Below are 22,108 nucleotides of genomic sequence, written 5' to 3'. Positions count from 1 at the left end.
CAAAGTCTGCCTGCCTCTACCTCCCTAATATTAGGATCAAAGGCATGCACCACTACATTTAGCCAATTTTAAACTTTAATCCAGTGTTTGCCACACTACATTTCTGCTCAACTTCATTTCTTATCATTTATCTTTGCATTACTAGAACATGTAAAAACTTTTTTAAAACTGTTCCAGATGTCATTTATTTGCTCTTCAAATTTCAAAACAGCCAACGAAATTTTTTAACTTCAATTTCTAACAGAGCCTTCAATGAAGAAGCTCCTATTTTAGGTGATATAAGCTGAAGAAATCTATAAGTACTCACTAAAGAGAATGTTATTCAAAATTCCAAATTAAATAGGTTATATGTGAGCATCAATGGTAGTTTAGGCCAGAAGTAATCCAAATGTCCATCAACTGGTGACAGGATAAAATGACTTATGTGTACGATGGAATATAACTCAACAACATATTGATTCCAATACCTACTGTGATGATCTGTATATGCTTGGCCCAGGAAGCGGCACTATTAGAGGAGGTGTAGTCTTGTTGAAGTAGTTGCATCATTGTGGGTGTGGCCTTTAAAACCCTGATCCAAGCTGTCTGAAAGCCAGTCTTCTCCTAGTGGCCCTTCAGATGAAGATGTAGAACTCTCAGCTCTGCCTGCACCATGCTTGTCTGGATGCTGCCATGTTCCTGCCTTGATGATACTGGACTGACCCTCTGAATCTATGACCCAGCCCCAATGAAATGTTCTTATAAGAGTTGCCTTGGCCATGGTGTCTGTTCACAGCAGTAAAACATTAACCAGGACACTACCCCAACATGGATGAACCTTCAAAACATAATCTAAGGCTACTCACTACATATAATCCCATTTCTGTTAGTGGTTAGAAGAGAAATCTATCAAGGAGGATGGAAACAAAAAAATTAGGGACTTGCTGGGGCAATAAAAATATTCTAGACTTTTATTGTTGTGGGGGCAAATAACAAAACTCACTGAACTGTATATTTAAAGGGGGCACATTTTATTATATACAAATTATACTTCAAGCCAGACTCAGTTGCAGAGTCTACTTAGTAAGACTTGTCTCAAAACAATAAGTAAAAAAGGAGGATACAGCTCAATGCAGAGCACTTGCCTAGCATGCATAAAGCCTGAGTTCAAATCTAAGTACCTCAACCTCCCCCATGTTCCCCCAAAGCAAATCTGACTTTTTAAACAACATGTAAAATCAGTCATGAATAAATGCACATAAGCCATCTATTTGTTTTTGAGATGGTCTCACTCTGAGGCCCAGGATGGCCTTGAACTCCCAGTCCTCTTGCCTTAGCCACCTAACTGCTGGAATTTCAGACATACATCATCACTTCATCTGGTATATAAATACACATGTGTATGCACTAACACACACACACAAAGTTTCTAAAATTGCTCTGACAATCAAGAAACTAGTTGAGGAGGTAAGATGAACAAAGGTAGAACAAAAGGGTAAGTTGTGTATTTTGAGAAATATCCAAGCTTTAAGGTCTGACAGACTTGGATTTACATGTGAATCTTGCTAAGACAGGCAATCTTTAAATTATTTTTCTTTTTAAATTTATTTATTTTGTATGTATAAAACTGTGCACCACTCACATGCATGGTGCCGGCAAAGGTCAGAAGAGTGTGGAACTCCTGGAACTGGAGTCACAGACTGCTGGGAGCTGCCATGTTGGTGCAGGGAAACAAGCCCAGGATCTCTCCAAGAGCAGCCAGGGCTCTTGACCACTGAGCCATCTTTGCAACCTCAAGATAGGCAATGTTATATATAAGACATAATCTTTTCTAAAAATCTTTCTCATCTATAAATCAAATATATCTACTTCATGAAATAGTCACAAGATAAAATGAACACCTCCATGAAGTGCCTATCACATAGTAGATACTCATAGTAGGCAGAATGAGGGAAATGCTTAGCTAGTTATACCCTTGAAAGCCAGCAAAATTAAATGATCTTCATCTAACAGTTCATTTAGTCAAATATTTAATAATCATCCATTGCTACTTTTCCAAATAAGCAATCTGAAAAATCAGAGTACATGTTCCCTTGAAAAGAGCACTTTTCTTTAAGCTTCTGTAATTTTTATTATCTCATAAAAGTTGCTGAGAGCAGCAATCAAGACAAAAAATATAATCGGCCTTTGCACAGAATGATATATTGGTCAGGAACATAAATGTTATCAAACATAAATGGGAGTTAAGGAAGATTTAAGCTAAGCTTTCCCAGATGAACAATTTTCCAAACAAACAGGAAGGGGACTAAGCTAGATTAATTTTAGTCCTCTAGGATGTTTCTCCACCTCCTGTTTAAGGTTTCACCTCGCTAAGAGTGAAGGATATACTTTTGTTGGCTTTAAAACAAATGTAAGCAAACTACAGCACAGAAATTCTGTTTAGTTAAATAATACAGCTGTAACAGATGCAATAGTTTATGCAAAAATTATTCCTTAGTGTACAAAAATATACTTCCTATACATAACATAATCTAGAAGTTAAAACCATACTTTACTGATATTTATGTAAGCAGTTCGCACAATAATCAACATGATTATTTAGAAGTGAAAGTTGAACCTAAGTATTAGACAAAAAGCACAAGTATACTTTCTGCTTCCCCTCAATCTCATCTTTGGCCACTTCGTGTGTTTGTGTAGCTATCACAAATACCTCACACAGAGTTGAATGCATTCTCTTCCTACTATAGCTCTATCACATAGCCTATACCCTGCTCCACGCCTGAAAAAAAGGAAGAAAGCTCCTCAAGACACAAGTTTAGTTATTATTCAGACTTGGGATGCAGCTAATTGGTAGAGTTCCTGGGTCCAACTACCATCCATTGAAAAGTAAATTATTACTCACATTTGGTAACTTTTAGATTTCAAAGGCTAACAGATACTGATTAAGAAATCAAAAGTTAACATGACACGCAAGTTTTCCCTTTTCTATTATACCAACTACAATGCAGCTAAATGCAGTCCAAGAGAACATGGATAATACGGCCTGTGGTAAATATTCATAATTGAGGCTGTACTTCTTTCTGGGGAGACAGTTGTTTTTTTTTTAATCTCTAGGAAGACAGAATTCTAAAAGAAGAATAAAGGCACACACTGAATGTGAAGACAGGACACCTGTTTTCTATCCCTTCCTTTTCTTTCTTTTTGTTTTTGAAGACAGGATTTCTCTATATAAAAGCCGATGTAAACAGAGCTGGCCTCAAACTCACAGAAACCCATCTGTTTCTTCCACCCAAGTGCTGGGATTAAAGGTGTATGCTGTCACCACCTGGTTTATCCCTCCATTTTCTACCCCAATTCCTTTTCAAAAAAATTATTTTACTAGTTATTCATAGACAACTAAAAAAGTAGTGTTATTCACTATTCAAATTCTTCAATCAAACATAGTAATATTTGGCCATTATCTGAACTATTTTTTGTCTCTATTTCCCTCTAAAGCTTGCTATACCTTATTAATTTGCTTTGAATATTTCTCTTATTGTTTCATTTAAACAATGATCACATTTTAATTTATTTAGAGTATATGTATTGGCACATATGTACCATAATATCCATGTAGAGATCAGAGGACAACTTTAGTTCTCTCTGTTTACCATAGAGATTCCAGGGACCAAGCCTGGGCAGCCAGAGTCCTTGGTATTCCAGCTGGATACACGTACTGCCACATCTTCAGGTTTTAACTTTTCCTTTTCTCCGGAAATATTTAACATGCTACTCATTCCACTTCAGACATTGCTCTTCCTTTACAGAAGTTCTATTTGGGTCTCTTTCCATTTTCCTTGGCATGTTCATGATTTTCTTTGTTCTCTTGAACATATGAAGTACATCTGTAATAGTTGTCTTAATGTCCATATCTGATAATTCCTGTCACGTGTTGCTTCTCTTTGTACTGACTGATTTTTGTCCTTGCTAAGGATCATATTTTTCAGCCTTTTCACGTCTGATAATTTTGTGTTAAGTAGTATACTTTCCAAATTAATTATAAATATATTTATCTTGTATGCTTAACTTCAGTGAAGTATTCAGTAATACATTGCATTTTTAAAAAGCAGTTACTTTTCATAGTACATATAAATGAAAATGTCCTTACTGCATTTTATCCTCCTGAGTCACGTGTAGAGCATAGCATTTACAACATGTAAATTCACAAAGCCTTTTAATCTTGTATAACTTAGCCCTTGCCAACTACTGCTTACTTTTGTGAGTCTGACCATTTTAAGTGGCCCTTATATGGTGCAATGGCAAAGCATTTCTCCAGCTTTTTAAAGTCCCAAATCTATTTCATTTGGGACTGAAATCGAGAATAATGACCTCCTAAAGGCTCTCACATTGGAAATAAGTCCATTTATTTAGCATATTGCATACAGTTAAGTTTTAGGTGGTGATAAAAGTCTTGAAAACAGAAATTCTTGAATACTAATTATGGAATCTAAGAAACCATTAATAGAGTATAAACACTGACAAAATAAAGAAAGAACAAGGGTTATGGAATAAGATCACCACAATGTGTACCAATATATGGACTGTAGAAGTTTTGGGAGAGAAAGAAAGGAGCAGAGATTGTATGGAAAAAAAAATAGCTCCAAATCTCCCAAATTTGTTGAATAGAAACATCCAGAAAGCACCATGAACTCCACACAGAAAGAACTTAATTAAAGCTTAGCCACCACTGTAGAGAGCAGAGATGCTCTATGGCCTAACAACTCTGTTCTTGGACACACTCCCCGAAGAACTGAAACATGGTCATCAATTTCTGTGTATACCTGCATTGGTGGCAGCACTGTTCATGCACATGACCCATATATCCAATGATGGATGAATAGATAGATACATGAGGCAAATACATACAGTGGGGCATCCTTTACTCTTATTTCAAAGGAAGTGAATTCTATCATATGCTATAAAATAGATACATTTTAAGGGCATTAGGCTAAGTGAAATAAGTTACACACAGAAAACAAATACTATATGACTTGTAATAGTTACATTGAAATACAAAGTCACAATTAAAGAGACAGAAGACTAGTGGTTGCCAGGGGAAGTTGCTAAGAACTTATTTTAATGGCTACAAAATTTTAAAATGAAGGACTGTAGAGAAAGTTGAACAGCATACAACTAAAAATGACTAAGACAGCAAATTTCATGTTATACATCTTTCAACACACACACACACACACACACATAAATAAAAACAAAAGTACATCATATAAGATTTAATCTTAGAAACCAAACTCTAATGCTTTAATTTATGGAGTAAAAGATTAAGAGTTTAGTGGTTGTTCAAAGTCACACAACTCATCTGGTAGTAGTAACTTCCAGATTCAAGTCTTCCAAATCCCGCTCTTTAATTTACCACTTGTATTGATCTACTTATAACACAAGAAGGAATAAACAAATATATTCAAATGTTTTTTATATTACCCACACAATCTACAATCTACTTTATCCTAGATTGCTTTAAAAGAACATTAACTCTTGAACTCTTTCTTTTTTATTATTTTGGATTTTTTTCTTTACTAAATGTTAATTAACATTTACCAAGTTTTAAGGGAAAGGTCTATGTAGGCTTAGGGCTCTTATACCCAAGAACGTTTCTCATATAATTTTGTCATATTAAAATATTTTCTGTTGATTTGAAGATAGTATTATAGAGATAATTAATCCTTAGTATGTAGATGAATTTGTATTAAGTATACTGTAACATGTCATTTGTAAAATAAAAATGTTAATTAAATTTTGACAATTCTACATATAGTCATTAAAGCTTAGCATTACTACAGAATAAAATATAGTTAATATAAAGGTGGTCTAATCATTGTACAGTTTATTGATCTATCATAAAATGAGTTTATTGACAAAAGTTTTCTTGTAAACAAATCACCAAGCATCAGAAAATACATGTCTGCATTACAATTAGCTGAAATTCAGAAATTCAACATATGCTCAGTAACTTTGTGATAGTCCAGTGAAATGCTTACAGAAGTGATACTTTTTGACTAAGAGGCCTAGGGCACCCAGATACCATCCAGGCAGAAGAGGATACCCAGAGGCCCACCTGATGGTGGCTCAACTGAAGTGGGAGCCACTAAGATGTACAATTATATGCTAGACAGATGGGAGAAAAAGAGAAGTAAAACAGTTTGAACATTATGAAGAAAGGTAGAACTGGAGACCTGCGGGTGGAAAGGGATAGCCTACTGTGAACTGCCACCTGAAGCCATGGTGAAATTCCAGTCCATGCTGCTGCTGAGGCCCATGTCTGGGTCTGTGGCCATATAGCAGCAGGAGTCTGTGTCTATGACTGTGACTCATATTACCACTAACAACCATGTGAAGGTCCCTGGTCTGGGCTGCTGCCTGGGACCACGTTGATACTCAAGAGCTGTGTAGAGCTGACCCTGCCCCTCTCACAGACTGCAGAGAGTGGGTCCTGATCTTACCTGGGAAGCACGATAGAGTTGGCCATGATGGTGAGATCACAGGTGAGTCAACTCTGATGGTGTAAGGCGAGGTGGCCCAGTATCTCGCTATCTTACAGCACATGGGAGAGCAGCCATACCTTGACAGGGCAGCACAGTAGAGCTGTCGCTGGTGGCATGGGTGTGGGTGGGCTGGCCCTGAGGGCATGAGAGCAGGACAGCTGCCCCTGCCCCTTGCTAAGTGTAGCGCTGGGCCAGTGCTGGAGAGCTCACCCAGGTGGTATGGATGTAGGAGAGCTGGCAGGCTGATCAGCTCAGTTACCGTGTAGGCCAGAGATCCAGGGTTTTGAGTTAGTCTACCCCAATATCTACCTCAACTATGAACTGCTGGAAGACATGAAGGGGCTAATTCTGCAGATCAAAGATGCAGGATCTCCATGACACAGGGCAACAACAGGATATCTAAGAGGAGTCCTGGTGAGGATTCAGTATTGATGGTGTAGCAGAAGCCAGAGGCCTTGAAACAGACCAAAGACTCATTGAAATAATATGTGGACAAAAGGGAATATATTGTGGGACACACTGTGACATGCTACAGCTTCCATGATGAGATGGTTTTTATGCTTTTTCTTTGGGGGAGAGGTTGCAAGGGTGGAGGGGGCTATGAAGGGATGTGGAGATGAGTGGGATTGGGATACATGATGTGAAACTCACAAAGAACAATACAAAGTTTTTTAAAATATAATTACCAATGCTTTAAATTTCCAGCTTTCTTCCTTTAAAGGTTTTAAATTTGTTTTCTGAGAGCAAAGCAAACACAAACATCACATCCAAACCTATTTTAAACCAAATACTCCCTCAGGCTAGGTGTCACATATATGTTTCAAATCCAATGTTGTTGTTTTTTTTTTTAAACACATTGAAAATTACAGAAAGTTTATTTTTAATAAGTTACCCAGAATGAGTTCCCTCCAAATCCTTATTTTTCCCCTTCAGATTTTGGCATCTAAAATAGGTATTTCTTTAATAGAAGTTGGAAATGCATTATAATTTCTACATAGATTACTATATGCTTTTATTTTTTCTTTAGTGTTGTAGAGACTGTTGAAAAGCACAGCGTATATCTAACTTGACTCCAATTTTAATTTCTTCTAATGTTTCTAAACATTCATAATTTTAGGAATAACATTAAATTAGATCTAGTATCCAAAAATATAAAAATCTGTGTGCTGATGTCCCTTTTGTAAACTAACACACTACCTGCATGAAACTTCCATAAATCCTCCCCCAGAAAATCACCACCAGATTACTCACACACCAACTGTTAGAATACAAATGCTTTATTGGTAGTTGTTATACTGTATTATTTAGGGATCTACCACAAGGAAATAAAGTTTACATAGTTTTTCTTGCAAACATCTTTGCGTTGATGTTGGTCAAATACATTTAGAGGGAAATGTAATTCCTATTTTAACTACTAGATTTTGTTATGTAGCCCAAGCTAGCCTTAAACTTTCAATCTTTCTGCCTTTGCCTCTCAAGTAACCTACAATGCACTACCACGGGCTGGCTCACTAATTACTTTTATACTAGGATATTTTCACTTAAAACTTACTTAATCAGGGCATCTATTAATAACAATCATCATTCTCTCAAAGTCTTACTAGTTCTGTTTAATCTTACTATGTAAAGCAAAATATGGTTGGTATGAATTTCTTTTCTTTTCTTGTTTTTTGGTTTTTCAAGATAGGGTTTCTCTGTATAGCCCTGGCTGTCCTGGAACTCACTCTGTAGACCAGGCTGGCTTCGTACTCAGAAATCCACCTGCCTCTGCCTCCCAAGTGCTGGGATTAAAGGCTGCGCCATCACTGCCCAGAAAATTTCTTTTTTTAGAATAGGAACAAAACCACTATTATGTAAGCTTTTAGTTTTGAAAGCATACAGCACTACTCTATAGAAATAAATAAGCACTTGGCATGCAATCACCAATGACATTACATCTGTGTTTAATATATCAATTATCTCAGAAAACTAGCATTGCTTTATATTTTTAATTTATTTAGTGTGTGTATGTGTGTGTGAGAGAGAGAGAGAGAGAGAGAGAGAGAGAGAGAGAGGATTTCTCTATGTAGACCTGACTGGTCTGGAACTCATTCTGTAGACTCACTCAAGAGATTTGCCTGCCTCTGCCTCCACTACATCTAGCTAGAAAACTAGGACTTCTAATGCTTTCACTTCAAGATTTTAGGCTTGGTACAGGTACTTAGACAATTACATGCATATTTAAAGTAATGAACTCAGCACTTAAGTGCTAAGGTAGCCACAAAGACTACTGAGTGGATATGGCTATGTTCCAATAAAACATTATTTACTAAAACAAGTGGCCAGGCTGTACGCCAATTTGATGACTTTTATCCCCCCGCAAACATTTCTTTTTAATATATTACACCTTCAGTAACCATATTATCCTGCTTCCTTTGTATCTGGTAGTTGTTACAAGAAACACTAGTCATTTAAATGGTAAAGGACTCCTACTACCCACTTTCTGTTGGCAAGATCTCAGGTATTCCAGTGGGGCTTCCAGCCTGCTAAGTACCTGAGGATGACCTTGAATTTCTAACCCTCCTGCTGTGTCCAAAGTGAAACTGCAGGTGACCCCACCACAGCTGGTTTAAGTGGTAGGAAGGATGAACCCAGGCTTTGTTTTGCATCAAGCAAACATAAAATGCTTTAAGAACCCATACAAATGTTTTTAGGTACAAATCTCTAGAGACTCAGAAATAAAAATGTTTTAATAAAATAAACATTAAAATGTTTGAAAACATGTCAGGGTACAATTACATTTTATTAAATAATCTTACCTTAATCAAATGAAAGAATCAAAATCTTAGTACATTTCTGGCTTCAATTCGAAAAATACTTGACTCAAACTTCAGTTTCTTGTTAAATTCCTACAACAAAATGAAAATCCTTTAAGCAAGGTTCTGGTTGCGGATAAAATATAGCAAATACAACACTCCAACTGTCCCACCAACTGAATGGGACAGTTGCTCTAAGACCTAAATGCCTAGAATAGAATACATGGGAATCCTAAAAAGTAACAGCAATAGGCAGATCCTATAAACTATAAGAGGACCAGAATGCAAAGCATTATTTTAAAATGACCATTATTTTGTTCTTATCTAGTATCAACTAGTGTATATAGCCCAAATGAAGTTTCATGTTTCAGCTGTGACTGAAGAGGTAAATCTTCACAAGAAAGTATAGGAAACACACACACACACACACACACACACACACACACCCCTCTCCTCCATCTTCAGTGCAGCTCTCTGTGGGAGCAATAGCAATAAAGATCATGAGTCTAAGTGTGTCTCAGGTTCTGGCCCCATCCCCTTCTGTATCCTCCTATTGCTTAGTCCTGAAGATGAGCACAGCTTTAGGGAGCGTACCTTAACAAATAAAGGTTCACCTTTCTGATCAGAGATTGGAAAAGGGGAGCCTAGAGACCACTAAACAAGGAGACCAACACTGTAGCAAGATACCATACTGTAGGTGCAGCCTGAAATATGATGGGATTACAGACTGACAACCTGCCCAATGTTGAAAATATTCTACAAGATGTATTTATTATACCTAGCCTACTGAAGACCACAGTATAGTCTATATGCACTTAGGCTACTACTCAGGCCACAAGTACGTGAAATCTTCTAATAAAAGCCTGTTTCATGAATGAAGTGTTAAGTATCTTGTGTAATTTACTGAACATTATACTGAAAGTGAAAACCCGGAAAATGTGCATGCTTTGCACAAAGATGAGAAGATCCTGGATCTAGCCACCATAAATGGAGGGCTGTTTGGATTGAATGATAAATCAACAGATTAACTGTACACACTGATATAAATGACCAAGAGAAAATAAATTCCTTAAACACTTCCATTTGCTTTTCCATGACATGAAACTTCATTGCCCCAGCCCAAGTATGAGCTGTATTCAGTAACTCATTTCCGAAGGTTAGAATACAGAAAGGCAAAACTGCTTTGTTATGGAAAAATTGAGCAAACACTACCTTCCACAAGTAGTACTGCTTTCAAGTACTTAAGCCCAGAAAAAGTGGTGAAAAGACACTTTTAGTTCTGTGTTGCTATTTTCTAAAACCCACACTTCAGTCTTGAGGAAAAGTGCTAGACAAAGCATATGAAATACATTCTATAAAACACCTGCCTAGTACTCAGAATAATTAAGGTCATGTAAAGCAAAGACAGACACGAAACTGTCATAGACTATTGGAGACATTACACAAAAGTCACATGGAATCTTGGACTAGGAGGAAACTAGTGAGGAATGAGTTTGAAACCCAAAGTTGCTGTCAACTTGATGACTTCTAGAATTAACTAAAGTCAGCTGGGTACCTGTGAGGGATTTTTTTTCTAGACTGAATCATTTGATGTTCAGAAGATCCACCCTACATATGGGCCATACTTTCTGGTGGCAGTCTAGAAAAAAGACACGAAAGAAGGAAGCTTTTGCTTTTTGCCTGCTTGCCCTCACTCTGCTGGCAAATTCATTCCTTAACTGGTATTAGAGCCTACTTCTTTAGGATTCAAATGTATACTGAAGGTCAGTGGAGACATTCAGTGTCCTAGAGCAAACTAATATTAGATTCTTGGGACTTTCCATCAGGAAGCAACCATTGTTGGACTATCAGGATCACAGCTTGTAAGTCATGCTAATAAGTCTTGTGTATGTCTGTTATGTGTTCATTCTAACAGCTATATTTCTCTGTAGAACCTTGACTAATTTAACAGATATTTTTTCTTTTTTTTAATTTTTTAATTTATTGAAAAGGGAAGTAAAAACACTTTATGATAAAATTAAAGATTTACATGGAAAATATTTCAGATAAACACGTTAAAATTAACAATTTTCATGGAAAATTAAGGAGTAAAGTGGTAGACATGTAAAACATTGCTAAATTAATCAAAATATAGGATAGAAACATTTTATGATAGAATTGAAGATTTACGTGGAAAATATTCCTGATAAAATTATAGAAATGTATAGAAAAACATGTTAAAATTAAAGATTATCATGGAAATTATATAGATAAAATGATAGGCATAAAGATAATTCTAAGTTGACTGAAGGTAGAATTATAAATATTTTCAGATAACATTAAAGATTTACATGGAAACTATTTCTGGTAATATTCAAGAAATAAATAGACAAACATGTTAAAATCGACCATTTCATGGAAAATTTTACATAAAAATGGTAGATATAAAACTCTTTCTAAATTAATTGAAGGTAGAATTAAAAACATTTGTAATAGAATCAAAGATTTACATTGAGAAAATAAAGGAAGTATATAGAAAGACATTAAAATTGAAGACTATCATGAAAAATAATGCAGATAAAATGGTAGACATAAAAGAAATTGCTAAATTAATTAAAAGGGGAATTACAAACATTTTCTGATAAAACTGAAGATTTACACGAGAGATATTTCGTTAGTCTATGTCTTTTTATTGGGGAGTTGAGTCCATTGTTAAGAGATATTAGGAAATAGTGATCGTTGCTTCCTGTTATTTTTGATGTTATTTTTATGTTTGTGTGGGTATCTTCTTTTGGATTTGTTGGAAGAAGATTACTTTCTTACTTTTTCTAGGGTGTAGTTTCCCTTCTTGTGTTGGTATTTTCCATCTGGATTTGTGGACAGATATTGTGTAAATTTGCTTTTATCATGGAATATCTTGGTTTCTCCATCTATGATGATTGAGCGTTTTGCTGGGTATAGTAGCCTGGGCTGGCATTTGTGTTCTCTTAGGGTCTGTATGAGGTCTGCCCAGGATCTTCTAGCTTTCATTGTCTCTAGTGAGAAGTCTGGTGTGATTCTGATAGGTCTGCCTTTATAAGTTACTTGCCCTTTTTCCCTTACTACTTTTAAAATTCTTTGTTTTGTGAATTTAGTGTTTTGATCATTATGTGCCAGGAGGACTTTCTGTTCTGGTCCAGTCTGTTTGGAGTTCTGAAGGCTTCTTGTATATTCATGGGCATCTTTCTCTAGGTTAGTGAAGTTTTCTTCCACAATTTTGTTGAAGATATTTACTGGGCCTTTAAGATGTAAATCTTCGCTCTTGTCTATACCTATAATCCTTAGGTCTGGTCTTCTCATTGTGTCCTGGAGTTCCTGGATGTTTTGAGTTACCAGCTTTATGCATTTTACATTTTTCTTTGACTGTTGAGTCAATGTTTTCTATGGTATCTTCAGCACGTGAGGTTCTTTCTTTTATCTCTTGTATTCTGTTGTTGGTGCTTGCATCGATGACTCCTGAATTCTTTCCAAGGTTTTCTATCTCCAAAGATCTCTCACTTTGTGATTTCTTGTTTCTACTTCCACTTTTAGATCCTGGATGGTTTTGTTCAGTTCCTTCACTTGATTGTGTTTTCCTGTAATTCTTTAAGGAAATTTTGTGTTTCTTCTTTTTCTGCCTGTTGACCCATGATCTCCTGTATTTCTTTAAGGGATTTTTGTGTTTCCTCTTTAAGGGCTTTTACTTGTTGACCGATGTTCTCCTGTATTTCTTTAAGGGAGTTATTTAAGTCTTTCTTGAAGCCCTCCATCAGCATCATGAGATACAATTTTAAATCCAACTCTTGCTTTTCGGGTATGTTGGGAAAACTTGCTGTGGTGGGGAAACTGGGTTCTGATGTTGCCATGTAGCCTTGGTTTCTGTTGGTACGGATCTTGTGCTTGCCTTTTGCCATCTGGTGCTAGTTGGTATTCTTGTCTCTGGCTGGAGTTTGTTCCTCCTGTGGGCCTGTGAGCCTATGTCCTTACTCCTCTGAGCTCAAAAGTGAAAGCACTGCTGGGAGATCTCTCTCTCTCCTGGCGGGCTAAGCACAGAAGGCTGTGGAGTCTCCTAGCTTGCTGGTGGAAATGGCAGCAGGAAGACTTCCATCCCAGCTGCTCCAATAGCTCTGAACAATTTAACAGATATTAAAGCAACAATGTTCCAATGTTCTTAGTCTTATGCAACTAATAAAACTTAGCTGGAGTAGTGGTATACACCTGTAAATCCAGTAACTTGCAAGGCTTAAGCAAGAAAATCACAACTTTCAGGCCAAACAGGACTATATAGTGAAATCCCAGCTCAAACACAAAACGACACCAATAGAAGAAACCCAAAAAGCTTTTTTTCTTTCTTTCTTTCTTTTTCTTTTTTCTTTTTTTTTTTTTAAGAATACTGCTTTGTAGGACAGGGATAGGACTCAATTTGTAAAGTGTTTCTATGCAGATATGAGGATCAGAATTTAGATCACTAGCAACCAAATAAAAAAGCTGGTGTAACCCAAAAGCTTGGGGTAGAGGCATGAAGAGATAGGAATACCCTTAGAGCATTCTGGCCAGCCAGGCTATCTGAAATGGGGGCAGTGAGAGATTTGTCTCAAAAAGGAAAATAGAGCAATGGAGAAAGACATACAAACCGGGCCTTCACGTGCAGATGCTCTGGCAAATGTATATGCACCCCTGATTCCCATCCCCCACATACACTCCTAACTTACAATTGGTAGAAAGTGGGGTATTACATAGAAAATATTCTGAAAATCAAATACAATACTTCACTTGCTTTTTTATTATGGGGGAAAATAAGAGTTTATTATCAGGGAAAGCAGGTATTTGAATAAATAGGGTGAGGAAAAGCAAGCTGAATAAGTGGGAAAGGGATTTCACAAGTAATTACACTGTTGTTTATCTTTCACTAAGGAAGCACAACTATAAGCTTCCAATAAATGATTATTACATTACTCATAAGATCACAGAACATCAAAGTCTACACAGTATAATAATGAAATAAAATTAAATACACTGCCCAATGTCTCAAACACTTTCTTCATATCATTTAATCTTTTGATTATTCTTTATCCTACTTATTTTTTAAAAAAAAATATTCAGCCAACTACTTCTATTTAAGGCAAACTCAGTTCTCTCCTGTGATGCTAACATCAGCAACAATTTCATAGTCGTTCTTTTCTTGTCTGCATTTGCACTAACTTCAAATGGAAGACAAGGGTCTGTAGGGAACAGCTCTTACCCAAGGCCTTCTGTTCTAAGATTACATTCAATTAGAAATGAAATGGTATGCTTCAATAATTTAGGTTTACTCCATAAATACATGGTGAGGAAAATTATTTACATTGGTTACTTAACTCTTTTTTTTGTTTGTTTATAAATTTTTTAATTTATTGATATATTTATTTACATTTCAAATGATTTCCCCTTTTCTGGACCCCCACTCCCTGAAAGTCCCATCAGTCCCCTTCCCTCTCCCTGTTTTCCCACCCAACCCTTCCCACTTCCCTGTTCTGATTTTGTTCTATACTGCTTCACTGAGTCTTTCCAGAACAAGGGGCCACTCCTCCGTTCTTCTTGTACCTCATTTGATGTGTGGATTATGTTTTGGGTATTCCAGTTTTCTAGGTTAATATCCACTTATTAGTGAGTGCATACCATGATTCATCTTTTGAGTCTGGGTTACCTCACTTAGTATGATGTTCTCCAGCTCCATCCATTTGCCTAAGAATTTCATGAATTCATTGTTTCTAGTGGCTGAATAGTACTCCATTGTACTATTTTTTGCATCCACTCTTCTGTTGAGGGATACCTGCGTTCTTTCCAACTTCTGGCAATTATAAATAGGGCTGCTATGAACATAGTAGAACATGTATCCTTATTACATGCTGGGGAATCTTTTGGGTATATGCCCAGGAGTGGTATAGCAGGATCTTCTGGAAGTGAGGTGCCCAGTTTTCGGAGGAACCGCCAGACTGATTTCCAGACTGGTTGTACCAATTTGCAACCCCACCAGCAGTGGAGGAGTGTTCCTCTTTCTCCACATCCTCGCCAATACCTGCTGTCTCCTGAATTTTTAATCTTAGCCATTCTGACTGGTGTAAGGTGAAATCTCAGGGTTGTTTTGATTTGCATTTCCCTAATGACTAATGAAGTTGAGCATTTTTTAAGATGTTTCTCCGCCATCCGAAATTCTTCAGGTGAGAATTCTTTGTTTAACTCTGTACCCCATTTTTTAATAGGGTTGTTTGGTTTTCTGGAGTCTAACTTCTTGAGTTCTTTGTATATATTGGATATTAGCCCTCTATCTGATGTAGGATTGGTGAAGATCTTTTCCCAATTTGTTGGTTGCCGATCTGTCCTTTTGATGGTGTCCTTTGCCTTACAGAAACTTTGCAATTTTATGAGGTCCCACATGGTCATTTCATTGGATGCTGAAAAAGCATTTGACAAAATTCAGCATCCTTTCATGCTTAAAGTCTTGGAAAGAACAGGAATTCAAGGCCCATACCTAAACATAGTAAAAGCAATATACAGCAAACCGGTAGCCAGCATCAAACTAAATGGAGAGAAACTTGAAGCAATCCCACTAAAATCAGGGACTAGACAGGGCTGCCCCCTTTCTCCTTATCTTTTCAATATTGTACTTGAGGTACTAGCTCGGGCAATTCGACAACATAAGGAGGTCAAAGGGATACAAATTGGAAAGGAAGAAGTCAAACTATCATTATTTGCAGATGACATGATAGTCTACCTAAGTGACCCAAAAAACTCCACTGGAGAACTCCTACAGCTGATAAACAACTTCAGCAAAGTGGCAGGTTATAAAATCAACACAAGCAAATCAATGGCCTTCCCATACTCAAAGAATAAGCAGGCTGAGAAAGAAATTAGGGAAATGACCCCCTTCACAATAGCCACAAACAGTATAAAGTATCTTGAGGTGACTCTTACCAAACATGTGAAAGATCTGTATGACAAGAACTTCAAGACCCTGAAGAAGGAAATGGAAGAAGACCTCAAAAAATGGGAAAACCTCCCATGCTCATGGATCGGCAGGATCAATATCGTTAAAATGGCCATTTTGCCAAAAGCAATATACAGATTCAATGCAATACCCATCAAAATCCCAACTCAATTCTTCACAGAGTTAGAAAGAGCAATTCTCAAATTCATCTGGAATAACAAAAAACCCAGGATAGCTAAAACTATTCTCAGCAACAAAAGAAAGTCTGGGGGAATCAGTATCCCTGACCTCAAGCAATATTACAGAGCAATAGTGTTAAAAACTGCATGGTATTGGTACAGTGACAGGCAGGCAGATCAATGGAACAGGATTGAAGATCCAGAAATGAACCCACACACCTATGGCCACTTGATCCTCGACAAAGGTGCTGAAAACATCCAATGGAAAAAAGATAGCCTTTTCAACAAATGGTGCTGGTTCAACTGGAGGTCAGCATGCAGAAGAATGCGAATTGATCCATCCTTGTCTCCTTGTACTAAGCTCAAATCCAAATGGATCAAGGACCTCCACATAAAGCCAGATACTCTGAAGCTAATAGAAAAGAAACTGGGGAAGACCCTTGAGGACATCGGTACAGGAAGAAAGTTTCTGAACAGAACACCAATAGCATATGCTCTAAGATCAAGAATTGACAAATGGGACCTCATAAAATTACTTAACTCTTTTTAACCAAAGTTCTCTATATGTGGTATTTGTAAAAATTCAAGGTCAGTTTAGCATGACCATTCATTCATACAGTTCCTACTAGAAAGCCTCGGTGCCTACGTAGTATTGTTTCACATAATCTCACTAGATGTTCAATTTACTTTTTAAAAGGCTGTTTTATAACCAAATCAGACTCCTCAAAATGCAAGACACCTGGCAACAGCTCTACCAGGATTGGTACATCCTAGCTGTCTGTCTCTCTGTGGCACTGGATGCATTTAAGTAGTTCCTATATTTTAATTTTCAGAATCACAGAGATTTCACTCCCTTCTCCAAAGAATCAAGAAAACTTCAATCAGTATTTCTTTCTTCCTTGTTCTTTGTTGTGCAGGACCTATAATACTAAACATCTCTTTGTCTTTAGTGCTTACAGTAATGCCATCATATAACAGCCATTTGAATACTTTAATCAATTAAACATTTAATAAGAGAAATAAAACAAGACAAAATCCTGTGATTGTGGAAATTAGTGAGTAAATATAGTTGGCCTTTAGAAGACGTACGAGGCAATGGGAAAGAAGGCCAAGACACAGCTGCTTAGAGTGGGCTATGACTCATCTGTGGTTGCATAACTCAAGCAGAGGTCACAAAAACTTTGGCAAGAGTAAAAGGTCCTACAAGTGCAACAACTAAGGCTTGATTCAAAATCCAACAAGCAATGAGCCCAGAGTATTTCTAGCAGAGTTCTTGGACTCCACTGCAGTCATGGTTCCGAAAACAACTCACATTGTGCACATAACTTCATGCCATGCAATGCCAATACACACTGCCTCCAACACCTAAGCTCAGATTCTAAACCACTACACTATGAATTGCAGCACTTTAAATATACATAAAAACTCTTCTGCTCTTATAGAAACGCAATGGTTTAACCATGGAACTCAGAGAATTTTAATATTTTCCTATCATTTATCAGCATGGAAGTATCAAATTAGCATATCTTTGTGTTACATTGGGGTACAGTATTTTAACAATTTTAAACAATCGTTGTTTGAACTTATTGTCTAGAGGTTTTTTTAAATGTTAAATATATTTTGGAATGGGAATATACAAAATTTCCAACAACTTCTGAACTGATCCTAAACCTACTTCTGTCATTTTGTACCAGGTATTTATGTGAAATGATGTTCTCTCAGCATTGACAATTATAAAATCAAAATACTTATTAACTCTGAATAAAAGTAAAATGCTCTATGCCTTGGAGTGTCAAATATTTATACAAGATTTAATTCTTATATGAAAAAAGATACACATCTCATCAGTATGCAACCTTGCCTTCATCTTTAATGAATGGCAAAATTATATGTAAACCAAGGAATTGTTTTAAAATAAATATATTATTATCATTAAATGTCTGAATTGTACACATTTTAAATATGTACAAATAATTTCTCATGAAATTTTTTGCCAACAAGGAGTTATAAATGGAAAAAGTTTAAGCAGCTCTGATGGACAGTAAGCTAAGGTTACCAGGTAACTGTTTGGTACCATAAGAGTCTTTAAAATAATCTCAACTGGGGAGACTAAAGGGTAGCACCCCAAAACAAAGGACCTCTGTCATTATCATTGTTACCACAAGATTCTACTTTTCTTCAACTTCTGTGTAATTAGAATTTTTACACATGAATTAAATCCGATAGGACACTATAGTTTCTTAGCTGCTAAGGTGCTAAAAAGAAGTTCCTATTTCACAAGCACTCTTTAAAGAATATAGCACATTAAACCACCTGTCTCTATCAAAATGAAGACAGCAATTGCCTTCCTTCACCCAAGTTAATACCTTAACAGTAACACAGCAGAGGTTGATCTGCGTGAAAGCAAATCCAGTGAGTTTTCCATTCACTATTCCTGAAGTACTTCTTTCAGAAATGAAGCTCTGTATCTACTTCAGCTACTTATGAGAAACACAAATAGTCAGACTGTTGAGAATTTATCCACAGGGATAGAGAGACACCTCAGGCAGTAAAGCACTTGCTTCAACCTGAGTTCAGTTCCCAGAACCCATGTAAAAGAAACGGGTCCTGCTGGCATGTTTGTAATTTCTGTTTTAGGGAGACAGACAGGTAGATCTGAGGCTCAGTGGCTAGCTAGCCTTGTGTACTTGGTGAGTTTCAGGCTAGTTAGTAAGAGACTGTTTCAAAAAACAAAGTGGATGGTTCCTAGATACTGATACAAGAGGCTGACCTCTGGGTTCCACATGCATATGCACATACAACTCTGTGTGTGTGTGTGTGTGTGTGTGTGTTTACAGCAAAAAATTGTAACTTTTAAAAATGTTAAATTGCAGAAGAATCAAGGAGTTTAAGATAAAGAGCTTAGTATACACCAAAATTAATAAGGAACCTTATGCTTTAAAGAATCCATGTGATATTTATACATTTATGTATTATAGAGCAAACTTGCTTAATTTTTATTTATATTATAGCTATTCCCTAACAGCTCTGATTAAAAAGTTCTGTGATGGCAACATATGAAATGTCTGGGCAGATTATCTATAAATCTTATATATCTATCCTTACTCCAATCCATTGCTAAAGTTCCCCACTACTACTTTGGGATCACTGAGAAAACTCAGAATAACTGCCCTTAAAAGTCTTGGAACTACTAATGAGAATCCTATAATTTCCTCATTAAGAGGTAAATAAATGGCAGCTCACTGAGAGCAATGGTGAACTAACATGTGATGAAGACAGAAGCTTTAAGAGCAGCAAATAGACAACAGTATATCCGATTATTTTAAATGCCAGCCTATTTACAGAAAAGCCATACTGAGAAACTACCGCTGCTGCTGCTGCTGCTGCCGCCTCCTCCTCCTCCTCTTCTTCCTCCTCCTCCTTTTTTTAAAGACAGGATTTCACTTTGTAGCCTTTGGCTGGATTGGAATTTGGAATTTGATATGTAGACCAGGTTGGCTGCAAACTCACAGTTCAGTGCTGGGATTAAAGGCCTATACTATATCATCCATTCTAAGAAGATAATCTGCTTCTGGGTTGGCAATTCTTCACTGTTGAATACTGCTTCCCAAGTCACTGCTGATGTGTGTGTGTGTGTGTGTGTGTGTGTGTGTGTGTGTGTGTGTGTGTGTGTGTGTGTGTGTGTGTTTAAACTGAGTAACTCCTTGCTAGGTGTTGAACCAGAGAGAGGGGACTTTGCTAATTTATACAATAACAATTATTTGTAAATTTCCCGTGTGTGTGTGTGTGTGTGTGTGTGTGTGTGTGTGTGTGTGTACTAGCACACGCAGTGTGTGTGCTCACCTGTGAGTTAACTCTATATGTAGATAGGCTAACCTTACTCTCAGAGACCTGCCTATCTCTACCTACCAAGTTCTGGTATTGAAGGTGTGTGCCACCACACAGGCTGCTCTGCTATTCTTAACTTCTACTTCACACTCCCACATCTATCCTTCAGGAAGGAAAAAAGCTAAGCCAAAACCAACTTATGTTTAAAAGAACAAACTGCTGGGGGCTAACTGAAACCACAGAACTCTGGAGGTTGAGGCAACCTAGCCCACAGTGAGATCCAGTGTCAAAGGGGAGAGAGTAAGGGAAGGAAGGAGTGGGAAAGGTGTGAGGAGAGCTGATGAGAAGGTAAGGTATGCCACAAACCAATCAGAAGTTAGCATTTTACCTTGTCTACAACATGCAGAGAACAGGAGAGCACCTCAGAGAGGTTATACCAAACTACAAACAACACAAAACCAAGAAATGTAAGTGGATATTAACCTAGAAAACTGGAATACCCAAAACATAATCCACACATCAAAGGAGGTACAAGAAGAAAGGAGGAGTGGCCCCTGGTTCTGGAAAGACTCAGTGAAACAGTATTCAGCAAAACCAGAACGGGGAAGTGGGAAGGGGTGGGTGGGAGGACAGGGGAAGAGAAGGGGGCTTACGGGACTTTCGGGGAGTGGGGGGGGCTAGAAAAGGGAAATCATTTGAAATGTAAATAAATTATATCGAATAAAAAAAAAAAAGAATCCTGTTACAGATTAGAACTGATTTACGTTCAAAGCTAGGGCTTTTATTTCTAAGTCTGGAACCACCTCTTTTCCACTTCGTATTTACACACTTTCTCTAAAATATTAACAACAACCTTACAAACAGTCTGTTTAACAGTAATTAGAATTTATCTAGTTAACACAACAGCAAAGCCTGCCACAACACAGATGGCAGAAGACTCTCTCCTTTCCTCATCAGTGTCAAAGAACTTCTAGTTCGTGATTATGAAGTCTCACGTGGTATTTACAAACTAATGACAAAATTAATTTATTGGGAAAGTTTATCCAGCAAAATTATTGATAATTTCTTAACACAAAGATTTTTTTTCTTACTTCCCTGGCCAAACCTAGCCAAATAGAAGATTAACAAACCAGAATGGACAGAGTCTGCGTTGTTGATTTGACTCAGGTCTTTAAAGTACACCAATTCCCTGAAAAGCACAAGTCCCCAAACTCTGCTGCAAAGTGGAACTGTCTCAGCAGCATTCAAAAATCTCAGTGTGCAAATTACACTCTAAACTCAGGTCTGGGGATGAGACTGGGATGGTTCTTAAATTCTAAGCAGTTTTATAAGGTTCATTCTGAGCAATTTATAATATCAGGAGGCTTGGCATCTGGCACTGGTTCTGTCATGAACAAGCCTGGGTACATCACTGTGTGACTATTTCCTTATCTGGAAAGTTATTTGTGATATTTAACATGCTGTGAGTCTAGAATGACGTTTTTAAGTTCTACAAAGATTGAACTGACTTCAACATATAAACTATGCCAAGGGGTGGGCAACAGTAACAAGAAACAGTTGGAATCCAAGGTCTGTTAAAAGCTTAGTTTTACAAGAAAAGATTATTTTACAATATATATCAAGTTCAGCTATACTTCAACGGCATGGATTTTTATATATCCACCTCCAAGTCATAAAATAGTATCTACACTGGAAATGTATGAAAACTTGAATTATCTTAAAATATAGCAATCTTTCAAATTTCTATAAAAGCATCTGCATATTTTCTGATTTTAATAGCTTTCCTACTTTTGTTGAGCTCTTCCAGATAAAATTTTGGTTTCT

The 22,108-nt window shown here is 37.0% G+C and overlaps 1 protein-coding gene across 3 annotated transcripts in view; it reads right to left on the bottom strand.

Annotated features, from left to right (window-relative positions):
- The window catches only part of Glce (glucuronic acid epimerase), a 74,467-nt gene that overhangs the window by 30,532 nt on the left and 21,827 nt on the right, over window positions 1-22,108 (bottom strand). For all 3 annotated transcript variants that reach the window (XM_052188103.1, XM_052188104.1, XM_052188105.1), the window contains exon 2: window positions 9,317-9,406. The gene's annotated coding sequence lies outside the window, so the exon portion shown is untranslated. The remainder of the gene's footprint in view (window positions 1-9,316; window positions 9,407-22,108) is intronic.

The sequence above is a fragment of the Apodemus sylvaticus genome, chromosome 7 (genome assembly GCF_947179515.1).
Source record: "Apodemus sylvaticus chromosome 7, mApoSyl1.1, whole genome shotgun sequence".
In the NCBI taxonomy this organism is placed as follows: domain Eukaryota; kingdom Metazoa; phylum Chordata; class Mammalia; order Rodentia; family Muridae; genus Apodemus; species Apodemus sylvaticus.
This window is presented reverse-complemented; position numbering and strand designations above follow the sequence as displayed.